Below are 18,850 nucleotides of genomic sequence, written 5' to 3' on the forward strand. Positions count from 1 at the left end.
TGGTTCATCCTATATAACTACTGCTGTCCACTTCATATGTATATACTGTATTCTACATAACTACTGCTGTCCACTTCATATGTACATACTGTATTCTATATAACTACTGCTGTCCACTTCATATGTATATACTGTATTCTAGTCCTGGTTCATCCTATATAACTACTGCTGTCTACTTCATATGTATATACTGTATTCTAGTCCTGGTTCATCCTATATAACTACTGCTGTCCACTTCATATGTATATACTGTATTCTAGTCCTGGTTCATCCTATATAACTACTGCTGTCCACTTCATATGTATATACTGTATTCTATATAACTACTGCTGTCCACTTCATATGTATATACTGTGTTCTATATAACTACTGCTGTCCACTTCATATGTATATACTGTATTCTAGTCCTGGTTCATCCTATATAACTACTGCTGTCCACTTCATATGTATATACTGTATTCTAGTCATGGTTCATCCTATATAACTACTGCTGTCCACTTCATATGTATATACTGTATTCTAGTCCTGGTTCATCCTATATAACTACTGCTGTCCACTTCATATGTATATACTGTATTCTAGTCATGGTTCATCCTATATAACTACTGCTGTCCACTTCATATGTATATACTGTATTCTATATAACTACTGCTGTCTACTTCATATGTATATACTGTATTCTATATAACTACTGCTGTCCACTTCATATGTATATACTGTATTCTATATAACTACTGCAGTCCACTTCATATGTATATACTGTATTCTAGTCCTGGTTCATCCTATATAACTACTGCTGTCCACTTCATATGTATATACTGTATTCTAGTCCTGGTTCATCCTATATAACTACTGCTGTCCACTTCATATGTATATACTGTATTCAAGTCATGGTTCATCCTATATAACTACTGCTGTCCACTTCATATGTATATACTGTATTCTAGTCCTGGTTCATCCTATATAACTACTGCTGTCCACTTCATATGTATATACTGTATTCTATATAACTACTGCTGTCCACTTCATATGTATATACTGTATTCTATATAACTACTGCTGTCCACTTCATATGTATATACTGTATTCTAGTCATGGTTCATCCTATATAACTACTGCTGTCCACTTCATATGTATATACTGTATTCTATATAACTACTGCTGTCCACTTCATATGTATATACTGTATTCTATATAACTACTGCTGTCCACTTCATATGTATATACTGTATTCTAGTCATGGTTCATCCTATATAACTACTGCTGTCCACTTCATATGTATATACTGTATTCTATATAACTACTGCTGTCCACTTCATATGTATATACTGTATTCTAGTCATGGTTCATCCTATATAACTACTGCTGTCCACTTCATATGTATATACTGTATTCTATATAACTACTGCTGTCCACTTCATATGTATATACTGTATTCTATATAACTACTGCTGTCCACTTCATATGTATATACTGTATTCTAGTCCTGGTTCATCCTATATAACTACCGCTGTCCACTTCATATGTATATACTGTATTCTAGTCCTGGTTCATCCTATATAACTACTGCTGTCCACTTCATATGTATATACTGTATTCTAGTCCTGGTTCATCCTATATAACTACTGCTGTCCACTTCATATGTATATACTGTATTCTAGTCATGGTTCATCCCATATAACTACTGCTGTCCACTTCATATGTATATACTGTATTCTATATAACTACTGCTGTCCACTTCATATGTATATACTGTATTCTAGTCATGGTTCATCCTATATAACTACTGCTGTCCACTTCATATGGATATACTGTATTCTATATAACTACTGCTGTCCACTTCATATGTATATACTGTATTCTAGTCCTGGTTCATCCTATATAACTACTGCTGTCCACTTCATATGTATATACTGTATTCTATATAACTACTGCTGTCCACTTCATATGTATATACTGTATTCTATATAACTACTGCTGTCTACTTCATATGTATATACTGTATTCTATATAACTACTGCTGTCCACTTCATATGTATATACTGTATTCTATATAACTACTGCTGTCCACCTCATATGTATATACTGTATTCTAGTCCTGGTTCATCCTATATAACTACTGCTGTCCACTTCATATGTATATACTGTATTCTAGTCCTGGTTCATCCTATATAACTACTGCTGTCCACTTCATATGTATATACTGTATTCTATATAACTACTGCTGTCCACTTCATATGTATATACTGTATTCTAGTCATGGTTCATCCTATATAACTACTGCTGTCCACTTCATATGTATCTACTGTATTCTATATAACTACTGCTGTCCACTTCATATGTATATACTGTATTCTATATAACTACTGCTGTCTACTTCATATGTATATACTGTATTCTATATAACTACTGCTGTCCACTTCATATTTATATAATGTATTCTATATAACTACTGCTGTCCACTTCATATGTATATACTGTATTCTAGTCCTGGTTCATCCTATATAACTACTGCTGTCCACTTCATATGTATATACTGTATTCTAGTCCTGGTTCATCCTATATAACTACTGCTGTCTACTTCATATGGATATACTGTATTCTAGTCATGGTTCATCCTATATAACTACTGCTGTCCACTTCATATGTATATACTGTATTCTAGTCCTGGTTCATCCTATATAACTACTGCTGTCCACTTCATATGTATATACTGTATTCTATATAACTACTGCTGTCCACTTCATATGTACATACTGTATTCTATATAACTACTGCTGTCCACTTCATATGTATATACTGTATTCTAGTCATGGTTCATCCTTAATAACTACTGCTGTCCACTTCATATGTATATACTGTATTCTAGTCCTGGTTCATCCTATATAACTACTGCTGTCCACTTCATATGTATATACTGTATTCTATATAACTACTGCTGTCCACTTCATATGTATATACTGTATTTTAGTCATGGTTCATCCTATATAACTACTGCTGTCCACTTCATATGTATATACTGTATTCTAGTCCTGGTTCATCCTATATAACTACTGCTGTCCACTTCATATGGATATACTGTATTCTATATAACTACTGCTGTCCACTTCATATGTATATACTGTATTCTATATAACTACTGCTGTCCACTTCATATGTATATACTGTATTCTAGTCCTGGTTCATCCTATATAACTACTGCTGTCCACTTCATATGTATATACTGTATTCTAGTCATGGTTCATCCTATATAACTACTGCTGTCCACTTCATATGTATATACTGTATTCTATATAACTACTGCTGTCCACTTCATATGTATATACTGTATTCTATATAACTACTGCTGTCCACTTCATATGTATATACTGTATTCTAGTCCTGGTTCATCCTATATAACTACTGCTGTCCACTTCATATGTATATACTGTATTCTATATAACTACTGCTGTCCACTTCATATGTATATACTGTATTCTATATAACTACTGCTGTCCACTTCATATGTATATACTGTATTCTATATAACTACTGCTGTCCACTTCATATGTATATACTGTATTCTATATAACTACTGCTGTCCACTTCATATGTATATACTGTATTCTAGTCATGGTTCATCCTATATAACTACTGCTGCCCACTTCATATGTATATACTGTATTCTAGTCCTGGTTCATCCTATATAACTACTGCTGTCCACTTCATATGTATATACTGTATTCTAGTCATGGTTCATCCTATATAACTACTACTGTACATCTACTATTCTTCAGATATAATACAGATGTACTCCAAATTGTCTATGCATCACATCACAGTACACAGTGTATATATATATATATATATCATTGCTTGTCCTAATATTTTCATTGACTTTTTAGATTTGCCCTCTGTGAGCTGGGAACACAAGCATTTCACTACACCCACAATAACATCTGATAAATATGTGTATGAAACCAATAAAATAAAATGTGATTGTATTGTTGAAAGTGTTAGATAATTCTCAATCCGTGTTGTGTCTTGTCTAAGAACAGCCCTTAGCCGTGGTTCTGTATAATAACCATATATCACACCTCCTCAGGACTTATTGATTTATAAGGCATTATAAAGGTCATTAAAATAATGATACATACGTACTTCATAGAAAACTGTTACCCTTCATATATTCTAACAACTCACATTTTAAGATTCATTATGTCATTTGTTCCATGTTAAGGGCTCTAACATTGGAACAAAACTATTTGTCTCCCTCTTGATGTTGCTTGCAGTTCCTCTCTCTCTTCCTGCATTCCTCTAACCCCTCCCTCCCTCCCTCTAACCCCACCCCTCTGGCAGAACCAGGAAATCCCTCCCCCTTCACAAACTGTCTTCTGAGGAAACGAAACTGATCTGAGTCTCTGTGTCGTCTGTCTGTGTGAGAGTGAACAACCGTCCAAATGGCTCAACAGGGAGTTCTGCTGGACCAGGACCAGTTCTGTTGTTCTGTCTGTCTGGATCTACTGAAGGAACCAGTCACCATCCCCTGTGGACACAGTTACTGTAGGAGCTGTATTGAGGGCTGCTGGGATCAGGATGTTCTGAAAGGGGTCTATAGCTGTCCTCAGTGCAGACAGACCTTCAGTCCGAGGCCTTCGCTGAGTAAAAATAACATGTTGGCTGAGCTGGTGGAGAAACTGAAGAAGACAGGACTCCAGGCTGCTCCCCCTCCTGCTCTGTGCTATGCTGGACCTGGAGATGTGGCGTGTGATGTCTGCACTGGGACCAGAAAGCCCTCATGTCCTGTCTGGTGTGTCTGGCTTCTTACTGTGAGACTCACCTCCAATCTCACTATGAATCTCCTGCTTTGAAGAAGCACAAGCTGGTCAAAGCCACCGCACAACTACAGGAGAAGATCTGCTCTCATCATGACAAACTGCTGGAGGTTTACTGTCGTACCGATCAGCAGTGTATCTGTCTGATGTGTACAATGGATGAACATAAAGGCCATGATACAGTGTCAGCTGCAGCAGAGAGGACTGAGAAACAGGTAAGACCAGAACAACTTGTTGGTGACTGTCTGATAAACAAAGAATTAAAGATACAGTAGGAACTAAGGCTGTTTGAATATGAGATCATTGAAATGAAATTGATCCTCAGCAGAACAAATATGAACACAAACCTTGAGTATATTGATATGTTAACCCAGATTCTCCAGATGTATCACCATTTTATAATGTCAAACACTATTATCATTCTGAATTGCCTTTTATGAGTCCAAAGTTCAGTCTCAACCTGTTGATACATGTAGTCCTACCATCAAAACTATAATCATTCACATAGCAACAAATAAATATCATTTAGTAAATGGACCATCCATTTTTTAGACCTTCCTCTCTATGGGCCCTATGTCACATTACTATACTATTGATCTACTGGACTAATAAAGCTTGACAGCTCATTGAAGAGTGATTCTCCACAGAGGCAGCTGGGGATGAGTCAGCAGAAGGTTCAGCAGAGATTCCAGGAGAGAGAGAAGGAGCTGAAGGAGCTCCAACAGGCTGTGGAGTCTCTCAAGGTGAGTATTGTTGACCAGAGGAGACACACCATTTCACCTGTCTCCTCCAGTCAGAGAGAGAGAGAGAGAGAGAGAGAGAGAGAGAGAAGGAGCTCCAACAGGCTGTGGAGTCTCTCAAGGTGAGTATTGTTGACCAGAGGAGACACACCATTTCACCTGTCTCCTCCAGTCAGAGAGAGAGAGAGAGAGAGAGGTAGAGGGGCCCCTATCCAATCCCACTGACCCCACTGTTGGGAACAGGTTGTCACTGCTGAGGCAGTGCAGAAAGTAGAGGAGGATGGGTCAAGGCTGAGGGATCCTGAGAGGATCCCTGTGAGTAGTAGATCTGTGACAGCACAGAGGGATGGGCCAACCAGTGATATATGCTTCAGTAAGGTTGGCTTCTTAGTGTTCATAGCAAATGGTTATCAACTGTACCGCAGAAATGGAATGTAAAATCACAGAAAAAAATATGTTGTTTTGGTGGCAGCTGCAGAGAAGTATTTGGTCAAACTAGATTTGACTTCAGAAGAGTTCCAGGGTGTGTTGGGTGGTGGTGTCCTGTCCTCCCAGGCCGTTGGCCTGGTGCAGGAGCAGATAGGGTCAAAGTAGTGGAATGGGGTAGTGGGTTTATAATGAGTGTAGGGTTAGTTGGTCTGGTGCAGGAGCAGATAGGGTCAAAGTAGTGGAATGGGGTAGTGGGTTTTAATGAGTGTAGGGTTAGTTGGCCTGGTGCAGGAGCAGATAGGGTCAAAGTAGTGGAATGGGGTAGTGGGTTTTAATGAGTGTAGGGTTAGTTGGCCTGGTGCAGGAGCAGATAGGGTCAAAGTAGTGGAATGGGGGTAGTGGGTTTTAATGAGTGTAGGGTTAGTTGGCCTGGTGCAGGAGCAGATAGGGTCAAAGTAGTGGAATGGGGTAGTGGGTTTTAATGAGTGTAGGGTTAGTTGGCCTGGTGCAGGAGCAGATAGGGTCAAAGTAGTGGAATGGGGTAGTGGGTTTTAATGAGTGTAGGGTTAGTTGGCCTGGTGCAGGAGCAGATAGGGTCAAAGTAGTGGAATGGGGTAGTGGGTTTTAATGAGTGTAGGGTTAGTTGGCCTGGTGCAGGAGCAGATAGGGTCAAAGTAGTGGAATGGGGTAGTGGGTTTTAATGAGTGTAGGGTTAGTTGGCCTGGTGCAGGAGCAGATAGGGTCAAAGTAGTGGAATGGGGTAGTGGGTTTTAATGAGTGTAGGGTTAGTTGGCATGGTGCAGGAGCAGATAGGGTCAAAGTAGTGGAATGGGGTAGTGGGTTTTAATGAGTGTAGGGTTAGTTGGCCTGGTGCAAGAGCAGATGGGGTCAAAGTAGTGGAATGGGGGTAGTGGGTTTTAATGAGTGTAGGGTTAGTTGGCCTGGTGCAGGAGCAGATAGGGTCAAAGTAGTGGAATGGGGTAGTGGGTTTTAATGAGTGTAGGGTTAGTTGGCCTGGTGCAGGAGCAGATAGGGTCAAAGTAGTAGAATGGGGTAGTGGGTTTTAATGAGTGTAGGGTTAGTTAGAAGGGTGTTTTTTAGTATTATCATAATTTCCCCTTTTCCCATTTTGTATCACAAAATATCATGGATTTATATTATAGTCCAGTTGAGGCAGGTGAGATGCCTTGGGATATACGACGTAATAAATTGTCATTAGCTTATTGGGTTGCAAGGCTGTGAGGTTGAGCATCCCACTGCTACTGTTCTAGATGACTGTTGGGAATATACTAGTAGACAAGGCAGTGGTTTTGGTTGGACAGTTGGAAAGCTTGCTGATGAGAGTGGTTTCAGGGAGTTGGAGGTTGGCCCTTTCTGTGGTGATAGGGGATGTTCCTCCATGGTTACTCCCAGATCCTGTTGTTGATCTAACCTTGGTAGACAAAAGGAAAGATTGGGTCAGAAGTCAGTGATGAAGGGAAACTGGTTGACAATTACATTGGTAGAAGTTGTTATGCTTTTTTACCTCTTTTCACAGATGGATCCAAGGGCCCAGATAGTGGGCACACAGGAGCAGGTGTTTACCTTCCTGAATGTGATGTGCAGATATGTAGAAGACTAACAGATGAACTGTCAGTGTACTCAGTTGAACTGTTGGTGATAATAGTTGTCCTCCAGTGGGTGGAGGACGTACAACCTGTTGGAATTATAGTATCCTCAGATTCTCTGTCTGTATTGAATAGTTTATCATCTGGTAAATCTATTAGGAGTGACCTACTATTGGAGGTATTAATGTTATTATGGAGAATTGAGAGAATGGGTCTAGTAGTGAGATTCTGCTGGGTCCCAGCACATTCAGGTGTGGAATGGAATGAAATTGTAGACTAGTTAGCTAAAATAACTTTAAAACAAGATATAATATATATTAATGTTCCACTGGGTAGAGGTGAGGACAAATGTGAGATCAGAGACATTTTGATAGATGTGTGGCAGAAGAGATGGGACTCTGAGCACAAGGGACGGCATTTATATGCCCTCCAAAGAAAGGTCGGTGGACCAAGGTTCAAAGGTCAGATTAGGAAGGAAGAGGTGGTGTTTCCTCGATTGTGTTTAGGACATTGTACATTGAACTGGTCGTTCCATCTGGTTGGCAGCATGTGAATGGTTTGTGTCTGGAGGGTATTGTGAAGAAACGGTGGAGCATGTGTTGTTATATTGTTGTAAGGATGTTGAAGAGAGGGAAAGATTGAAGTGTAGGGTCATTGAGGTTGGATGGGGGGTTGGATGGGGGTTTGGAAGGGATTTGGGGGATGGGGGAGGGTCTATTAGAAGTTACTAGGACTCTTTTTTATTTTCTCAGAAGTACTGAGTTAGGTAGGTGGATTTAGAAATGGTGTAAACCGTGATTGAACACACTCCAGCACAGTAGGAGGCGCCACGCACCTTTAACGTTGGTTTGAGGACCGCCATTATACCATAGAAGAAGAAGGTAACGTGAGGTTTTGTGGTTCGTGAAGAGTGCAGCTATTCTTTTGCCTATTTTCCAAATGTATTTTGTCATGGTGGGAGGGTTTGTTTATTGGTTTCCTCTGTTTATCGGTTAGAGTTGAGGAGGGAGTAGGGTAGTTTGATGGCCTCAACCGAGTGGAGAAGAAACGCTGTCTCTTCAGGTGCGTTGTGGAGAATGGTGTGGAGGAATTATTGATCCTGGTCGGTGAACAGGTGGGAACATATACACTCTGTATCCAGAATGGTGTGGAGGAATTATTGATCCTGGTCGGTGAACAGGTGGGAGAGGAACATATACACTCTGTATCCAGAATGGTGTGGAGGAATTATTGATCCTGGTCGGTGAACAGGTGGGAGAGGAACATATACACTCTGTATCCAGAATGAACAAGGCGTAGGTTGTGGTAATGTAAAAGGTGAGTCTTGTTGCCCGGCTAGTTACCAGTATGATTTATGTGAGGCAGGGGCGAAAATCTGATATCAACTTTGGAGGGGACAATTACATGAAATTTTCTCAAGAGCAATTCCTGAGGGGGACACCAAAAGTAGTGCTGTAACACATAGCCTACATTGTAATATGGTAAATGTATATTGAGGAACCAAAGAAATAAGGTGTTTGTCGTACTCCTAACTACCGGTACCCAAAACTACACAACTACTCACAACAGCAATACCATTGCCTTTAACAAATCTTAGTTCAGTCACCAGTTTAAGTTGAGAGTGGGGGTATCCGTGGCATTTTCCAATTATGTTCCTATATTACAAGTAAAAAAAATTGAGAACCTTTCATAACGTTGCCAAACAAAGACTCAACAAACTTACCTGAGACTCCCTGTCTCTGCCAGTCTGTCCCTGCATATCTGTCCCCAACTCTGCTGTCTGTGTGCCATCTGTTGCCTGCTCTGCCTAATGACATCATTGTGAAACATTTCCATTAGCATTTCATTTCTTTCTTCTGAACATTTTATCAACTAGTCTTTGAGATATTAGGCTACTAGGGTTCTTACTATGCGTTTTGGTGTATTGAAAAATACTCTGATGTCTGTCTTTTATTTTTCTGCCATTTTTCTACCTGGCTGGCTGGCTGGCTACACACACACACAGTGTGTAGGTTATTTACAGTAGGAGATGGGCTTCTATCATCTTCAATCATTCTATTTGGGCTTCGATCTAAAAGGTAGCTAGCAAATGTGAAATGGATTAAAATGACAAGAGTTGACAGCTGTATGAGTTCACCATTTACACAACATATGCTGCAACCTTTTGTAATTTTAATAGTTTGTTTCATATTGGCTGGCTTCCAACAATAGCTGAATTTGCGAAGCTAGCGAGCACCAATTCAGTTTCAGTGGTGTTTGCTATAATCTTTGCTACCCGGGTTAAATAAAGGTGAAATAAAATAAATAAATAAAAGTTCACTTGCGACAATTTAGCTTTTGCAACGAGACCATTAAATATGTTTAAGACAATGGTAGAAGAGAGTGTAGTTCTGTTCAGTTTGGATTTCAGTTTATCGCTAACCTTATCACAGGGACTTTGAAGCACTAACTTACATCATCTGCATGCTGATTCCATCTTTGACGACGCCACATAAATGGAATAGGTACTAGCTAGCTTAATAGTTAATATTTGCGCGCTAGCTCTGCATATTGTGTGCGCGATTGACTGGATTAACCTCACGTCAGTTACGTGCATTGAGTGCCTTTCAGACAGTAGATACGACCTCTCTGTTACCTAGCAAACTAAGGAACTGGCAGTGGATCAAACCATTGTGAGGCAAAGGGTGGGGGGGTTGCAATCTTTTGAAACTTAAAAACGCGCTATTAAGTGTCTATAATCAGCACAATTGCTTTCATTGCGTATTATTAATATTATTTAAATTACCTAGTTATGTTTCAGTGATATATTGGGGGGGACAAATCATATTTTTACCAGGATGGGGGGTCGTGTCCCCCCCGTCCCCCCCGGGATTTCCGCCCCTGATGTGAGGGGTTGTGTTGGTGCCGATTTCGACAAGAGTAGTGGTGTCTAATCTGCCTCCGTTTATTACGGACGAACAGATCCGTAAAGAGTTGGTTCGTTTTGCTAAATGTGGAAGTGTTTTTCTGAACGAAATTCAAGGTTAAACAGGGGAGGGGTGGTACACAGGGTTTGTTAGCACAGAGGAGCCCAGTGATATAATATTATATATATATAATATTACTAAATGTCCAATCAGCTGTTTGCTGTGGTTTTGAAGTAATTCTCTTCCAGCCCGCGTTAACCTTGTAGGTTTACCTCAGGTAACTTATTATTAACTATCCTTGTAGGTTTACCTCAGGTAACTTATTATTAACTAACCTGGTAGGTTTACCTCAGGTAACTTATTATTAACTATCCCTGTAGGTTTACCTCAGGTAACTTATTATTAACTATCCTTGTAGGTTTACCTCAGGTAACTTATTATTAACTAACCTGGTAGGTTTACCTCAGGTAACTGATTATTAACTAACCTTGTAGGTTTACCTCAGGTAACTTATTATTAACTATTCTTGTAGGTTTACCTCAGGTAACTTATTATTAACTATCCTTGTAGGTTTACCTCAGGTAACTTATTATTAACTATCCTTGTAGGTTTACCTCAGGTAACTTATTATTAACTAACCTTGTAGGTTTACCTCAGGTAACTTATTATTAACTAACCTTGTAGGTTTACCTCAGGTAACTTATTATTAACTATCCTTGTAGGTTTACCTCAGGTAACTTATTATTAACTAACCTTGTAGGTTTACCTCAGGTAACTTATTATTAACTATCCTTGTAGGTTTACCTCAGGTAACTTATTATTAACTATCCTTGTAGGTTTACCTCAGGTAACTTATTATTAACTATCCTTGTAGGTTTACCTCAGGTAACTTATTATTAACTAACCTTGTAGGTTTACCTCAGGTAACTTATTATTAACTATCCTTGTAGGTTTACCTCAGGTAACTTATTATTAACTAACCTTGTAGGTTTACCTCAGGTAACTTATTATTAACTATCCTTGTAGGTTTACCTCAGGTAACTTATTATTAACTATCCTTGTAGGTTTACCTCAGGTAACTTATTATTAACTATCCTTGTAGGTTTACCTCAGGTAACTTATTATTAACTATCCTTGTAGGTTTACCTCAGGTAACTTATTATTAACTATCCTTGTAGGTTTACCTCAGGTAACTTATTATTAACTAACCTTGTAGGTTTACCTCAGGTAACTTATTATTAATTATCCTTGTAGGTTTACCTCAGGTAACTTATTATTAACTATCCTTGTAGGTTTAACTCAGGTAACTTATTATTAACTAACCTTGTAGGTTTACCTCAGGTAACTAATTATTAACTATCCTTGTAGGTTTACCTCAGGTAACTTATTATTAACTAATCTTGTAGGTTTACCTCAGGTAACTTATTATTAACTATCCTTGTAGGTTTACCTCAGGTAACTTATTATTAACTATCCTTGTAGGTTTACCTCAGGTAACTTATTATTAACTATCCTTGTAGGTTTACCTCAGGTAACTTATTATTAACTATCCTTGTAGGTTTACCTCAGGTAACTTATTATTAACTAACCTTGTAGGTTTACCTCAGGTAACTAATTATTAACTATCCTTGTAGGTTTACCTCAGGTAACTTATTATTAACTAACCTTGTAGGTTTACCTCAGGTAACTTATTATTAACTATCCTTGTAGGTTTACCTCAGGTAACTTATTATTAACTAACCTTGTAGGTTTACCTCAGGTAACTTATTATTAACTAACCTTGTAGGTTTACCTCAGGTAACTTATTATTAACTATCCTTGTAGGTTTACCTCAGGTAACTTATTATTAACTATCCTTGTAGGTTTACCTCAGGTAACTTATTATTAACTATCCTTGTAGGTTTACCTCAGGTAACTTATTATTAACTAACCTTGTAGGTTTACCTCAGGTAACTTATTATTAACTATCCTTGTAGGTTTACCTCAGGTAACTTATTATTAACTATCCTTGTAGGTTTACCTCAGGTAACTTATTATTAACTAACCTTGTAGGTTTACCTCAGGTAACTTATTATTAACCATCCTTGTTTACCTCAGGTAACTTATTATTAACTATCCTTGTAGGTTTACCTCAGGTAACTTATTATTAACCATCCTTGTAGGTTTAACTCAGGTAACTTATTATTAACTATCCTTGTAGGTTTACCTCAGGTAACTTATTATTAACTAACCTTGTAGGTTTACCTCAGGTAACTTATTATTAACTATCCTTGTAGGTTTACCTCAGGTAACTTATTATTAACTATCCTTGTAGGTTTACCTCAGGTAACTTATTATTAACTAACCTTGTAGGTTTACCTCAGGTAACTTATTATTAACCATCCTTGTTTACCTCAGGTAACTTATTATTAACTATCCTTGTAGGTTTACCTCAGGTAACTTATTATTAACCATCCTTGTTTACCTCAGGTAACTTATTATTAACTATCCTTGTAGGTTTACCTCAGGTAACTTATTATTAACTAATCTTGTAGGTTTATATCAGGTAACTTATTATTAACTAGGTTACAGCTACTTGGTGAGGAAGCTCACTGTTCACCTGGTTATTGATTGTAGTGGCCTACAGGCATGGTTGGCGCAAAGCCTTCAAACGTTAAACATGTTCTGGTCATGGTTAACTGTATATATATATTTTTTTATATATAAAAAGGTGTAAATTCTCAACAAATCGCACGTCCCTGTTCCCTTTTTCAAGATGTGGCCGATTTAAACAGTCAGAAGAAGAAGAAAAAAAAGAACTAACCTTTTTTTATTTGTTTCTAAATGGCTGCTGGGTAATTTGATATGTGTTGAAATCTGTTGGTTCGTAGACATCAAATAGAGAGAATGCTGCGCAGGTTCACTGAGTTGTAAACCTAATGGATAGGTGGAGATCATTGATTTGTGTCTCTGACTCAGTTGCTACCTCAGATTATGAGCCTATCAAGTGTGGTGAATGAGGTATGTAGTTCCCACAGAAGACCACAGGGGGGAGCAAGAGAGATATAAACACATACAGTTTATCTCTTTAAATACCCTGAACCTAACAATCAATCAAATGTATTTATAAAGACCTTTTTACATCAGCAGATGTCACAAAGTACTGTACAGAAACTCTAACCCTACGTATAACCTATTTTATCCTGAACCCTAATTCTATGGTAGGGTAGCCTAGAACACGTTTAGAAACTATTATAGTAATAATATTATGTTAGTAAATACCATTATAATACTAAATAGGGTCTATTGTTATTTTTTTAAATAAAACCTATGTATAGTACTTATCATTTAACTGTTTGTTATTTTATTATATTTATTATTTAGAGGAGTCTGTCTAAATAATGAAAAGTTAAGTTATTGCCACACTTTTTAATGAAACCTTTATTTAACTAGGTAGGCCAGTTGAGAACAAGTCCTTTATTTAACCAGGTGGGCTAGTTGAGAACAAGTCCTTTATTTAACCAGGTAGGCTAGTAGAGAACAAGTTCTCATTTACAACTGCGACCTGGCCAAGATAAAGCAAAGCAGTGTGACACAAACAACAACACAGAGTTACACATGGAATAAACTAACATACAGTCAATAACACAATAGAAAAGTCTATATGAATTTGCAAGTAGAGATAATATTAACTAACTGCTATCTCTCTCTCTCTGTCCCTCCCTGTCTCTCTCTCTCTCTCTGTCCCTCACTCTCTCTCTCTCTCTCTCTGTCCCTCTCTCTCTCTCTCTGTCCCTCTCTCTCTCTTTCTGTCCATCTCTCTCTCTCTCTCTGTCCCTCTCTCTCTCTCTCTCTCTCTGTCCCTCTCTCTCTCTCTTTGTCTCTCTTCTCTCTCTCTCTCTGTTCACTATCTCTCCTCCTTTCCCTCTCTGCTCTCTCTCTGTCTATCTGTCCCTATCTCTCTCTCTGTCACTTCCTCTTCTCTCTCTCTCTGTCTCCTTCTGTCCCTCTCTCCTCTTGCCATCTCTCTCTCCGATCTATCTGTTCTCTGTCCTCTCTCTCTCTCCTGTCCCCTCTCTCCCTCTGTCTCTCTCTCTGTCCCTCTCTCTCTCGCTGCCCTCTCGCTCTCATCTCTCTCTCTTCTCTATGTCCCTCTCTCTCTCTCTGTTCCCTTTTTCTATCTCTCGTTCCCTTACTCTCTCTGTCCCTCTCTCTCTCTCTCTCTGTCCCTCTCTCTCTCTCTGTCTCTGTCCCTCTCTCTCACTCTGTCCCTCTCTGTCTCTCTCTGTCCCTCTCTCTCTCTCTCTCTCTCTCTCTGTCCCTCTCTCTCTCTGTCCCTTTCTCTCTCTGTCCCTCTCTCTCTGTCCCTCTCTCTCTGTCCCTCTCTGTCCCTCTCTCTCTGTCCCTCTCTTCTCTCTCTCTCTGTCCCTCTTCTCTCTCTCTCTGTCCCTCTCTCTCTCTCTCTCTGTCCCTCTCTCTCTCTCTCTCTCTCTCTCTCTCTCTGTCCCTCTGTCTCTCTCTCTGTCCCTCTGTCTCTCTCTCTCTGTCCCTCTGTCTCTCTCTCTCTCTCTCTGTGTCTCTCTCTCTCTCTCTCCCTCTCCCTCTCTCTCTCTCTCTCTCTCTGTCCATCTCTCTCTCTCTCTCTCTGTCCCTCTCTCTCTGTCCCTCTCTCTCTCTCTCTGTCCCTCTCTGTCCCTCTCTGTGTCTCTCTCTCTCTCTCTCTCTCTCTCTCTCTCTGTGTGTCCCTCTCTGTCCTCTCTCTCTCTCTCTCTCTCTCTCTCTCTCTCTCTCTGTGTCCCTCTCTCTCTCTCTGTGTCCCTCTCTCTCTCTCTCTCTCCTTCCTCTCTCTCTCTCTCTGTCTCTCTCTCTCTCTCTCTCTGTGTCCCTCTCTGTCCCTCTCTCTCTCTGTGTCTCTCTCTGTGTCTCTCTCTCTCTGTGTGTCCCTCTCTGTCCCTCTCTGTCCCTCTCTCTCTCTCTCTCTCTCGCTCTCTCTCTCTCTCTCTCTCTCTCTGTGTGTCCCTCTCTCCTTCCTCTCTCTCTCTCTGTCTCTCTCTCTCTCTCTCTCTCTGTCCCTCTCTTCTTCTCTCTCTTCTTCTCTCTCTTCTTCTCTCTCTCTTCTCTCTCTCTTCTCTCTCTCTTCTCTCTCTCTTCTCTCTTAACAGCGCTCTGCACAGGCAGCAGTGGAGGACAGTGATCAGATCTTTACTGAGCTGATCCGCTCCATTGAGAGAAGGAGCTCTGAGGTGAAGGAGCTGATCAGAGCCCAAGAGAAGGCTCAAGTGAGTGAAGCTGAAGTAGTCCTGGAGCAACTGAAGCAGGAGATAGCTGAGCTGAGGAAGAGAAGCACTGAGCTGGAGCAGCTCTCACACACAGAGGATCACATCCATTTCCTCCAGGTAACTAAACTGTCTTGTTACATGTGATATGAAATTAACTTCATGTGAAACTATTCATCTCAATCATTATGTTGTCCTCTCTGTCTCTCTCTCTCTGTCTCTCTCTCTCTGTCCCTCTCTCCCTCTCTCTCTCTGTCCCCCCTCTCTCTCTCTCTCTGTCCCTCTCTCTCTCTCTCTCTGTCCCCCTCTCTCTCTCTCTGTCCCTCTCTGTCTCTCTCTCTCTGTCCCTCTCTCCCTCTCTCTCTCTGTCCCTCTCTCTCTGTCCCCCTCTCTCTCTCTGTCCCTCTCTCTCTCTCTCTGTCCCCCTCTCTCTCTCTCTCTCTGTCCTCTCTCTCTCTGTCCCTCTCTCTCTCTGTCCCCTCTCTCTCTCTCTCCTCTCTGTCCCTCTCTCTCCTCTGTCCCTCTCTCCCTCTCTCTCTCTCTGTTCTCTCTCTCTCTCTGTCCCTCTCTCTCTCTCTCTGTCTCTCTCTCTCTGTCCCTCTCTCTCTGTCTCTCTCTCTCTGTCCCTCTCTCTGTCCCTCTCTCTCTCTGTCTCTCTCTGTCTCTCTCTCTCTGTCCCTCTCTCCCTCTCTCTCTGTCCCTCTCTCTCTCTCTCTCTCTCTCTCTCTGTCCCACTCCCTCTCTCTCTCTGTCCCTCTCTCTCTGTGTCTCTCTCTCTGTGTCCCTCTCTCTGTGTCCCTCTGTCTCTCTCTCTCTCCGTCTCTCTCTCTCTGTCTCTCTCTGTCTCTCTCTCTGTCTCTCTCTCTCCAGAGTTATCAGTCTCTCTCCAGTATCAGTGTATCTTCAGACTTACCCAGCACCGTTGTCCGTCCTCTTCAGTACTTTGGAGATGTGAGTAAGACTGTGTCTGAACTGAGAGAGAAGCTAGAAGACTTCCTTAAAGGAGAATGGACCAAGATCTCCACTACAGGTGTGTTGAAAACAATCAGAACATCAACTTTAGACCATTGAAAGTTCCCTACTAGTCATATACATGTGGAATATGGTATGATGATAACATTCCCTCTCTCTGTCAATGTGTTTGTGTGTCTGTAGTGAATATAGTGGAGGTTGTTCTGCCTCCAGAGCCCAAGACCAGAGAACAGTTGTTACAATGTGAGTCTCTTTATAGTGAAGTAACTAACAGTCTCTTTTTACTGCCACTCCTAACAATCCCTCTAGAAATATATAGCAATAGTAGATCTAATCAAAGACTGGGTATCTATCTGACTCCTCATATTTCTCTGATTTGATCTCTGCTGTGCTCTAATCAAAGACAGGGTAGATACAGTATCTGACTTAACTTATTGTTCTGACTCCCCTCATTGGTCTCTGCTCTTCTCCCAGATTCCTGTCAGCTCACACTGGACCCAAACACAGCACACACACACCTCTCTCTGTCTGAAGGGAACAGAAAGGTGACCTGTACAGGCCAAGTTCAACCATATCCTGACCATCCAGACAGATTCACCAACCGGTGGCAGGTTCTGTGTAGAGAGGGTCTGTCTGGACGCTGTTACTGGGAGGTGGAGTGGACTGGTGGTGTTGTTACAGCAGTCTCATATAAAGACATCAGCAGAACAGAGACAGATAATAGATTTGGATTCAATAACAAGTCCTGGAGTTTATTGTGCTGTAGTGATGGTTATTATTTCAGACACAATAATGTTGAGACTAAAGTATCAGGCCCTCAGTCCTCCAGAGTAGGAGTGTACCTGGATCACAAGGCAGGTACTCTGTCCTTCTACAGTGTCTCTGACACAATGACCCTCCTCCACAGAGTCCAGACCACATTCACTCAGCCCCTCTATCCTGGGTTTAATCTCTATAGTTATAATGGTACTGCTGAGCTGGTTAAACTGTAGTAGGGTCCACATAGATACTAGTCATGCTGGTGTAGTCTATAGCTGAGCTGGTTAAACTGTAGTAGGGTCCACATAGATACTAGTCATGCTGGTGTAGTCTATAGCTGAGCTGGTTAAACTGTAGTAGGGTCCACATAGATACTAGTCATGCTGGTGTAGTCTATAGCTGAGCTGGTTAAACTGTAGTAGGGTCCACATAGATACTAGTCATGCTGGTGTAGTCTATAGCTGAGCTGGTTAAACTGTAGTAGGGTCCACACAGATGCTTTAGTGTTTGTCACAAAACAATATTAGATCTCCACCCTCCCAAACATTGTTATGTTGTCAGGTTGTTCCTCTGTGTTCCTGATTGAAAATCCATTAACAAGGAATCACAAACTAATGATATTCCAGTTGTGTTTAGACATCTTCATGTCTGACGTCCCCCAGTTCTGTTCAGACCCGTTGAACTGGGTCACATTGTAAATGGTGACTGGTATTGATAGTCCATACTGGACCTAACTGTGGTTAACCAGACTGGAGGGGTTCTGATCACATATTCCCTCATCTACACAACTTTACCTGATGGTCTGTCTGTCTGTCTGTCTGTCTGTCTGTCTGTCTGTCTGTCTGTCTGTCTGTCTGTCTGTCTGTCTGTCTGTCTGTCTGTGTCTCTGTCTCTGTCTCTGTCTCTGTCTCTGTCTCTGTCTGTCTGTCTATAAATCAACAACCTCAATATGGTTTAATTCCTGTAGTTATCAGAACACATGGGGGTGTGTCCCAATTATCTCTCCGTTCTAAGTGTGAACTTGTCCACTTCCCTTCATGGATTTAACAGGAAATGACTGGTATATGTAAACTCCCTCTAACCCATGCCAACACCAATCCAATGCTTTTACCATTTGTGAGGAGTAGAGAAGCAATGCTACACTTCACAACTCTTAGTACAAACTCATCATTTAGCATATTTTCAATTGACCAATAGGTTCAATACACACAATCACAGTAACTTTCCACCAAAACCTCATCAGTGTTTCATCTAGAAATACCTTCCATATAAAGGCATTGTCTTTCACAGTGAAATGTTCACAATACTTTCATATGATTCTCTTGTTATTTAAATACACCTGACCATCACTTAATCCCACTGTGTTAA

General features: G+C 40.4%; 1 pseudogene; it reads left to right on the forward strand.

Moving 5' to 3' along the window:
* Positions 1–4,355: 4,355 nt before the first annotated feature.
* LOC115186730 (tripartite motif-containing protein 16-like) lies at positions 4,356–17,771 on the forward strand (annotated as a pseudogene).
* The last annotated feature ends 1,079 nt before the right edge of the window (positions 17,772–18,850 follow it).

Source organism: Salmo trutta, unplaced genomic scaffold, assembly GCF_901001165.1.
Source record: "Salmo trutta unplaced genomic scaffold, fSalTru1.1, whole genome shotgun sequence".
Classification (NCBI taxonomy): Eukaryota; Metazoa; Chordata; class Actinopteri; order Salmoniformes; family Salmonidae; genus Salmo; species Salmo trutta.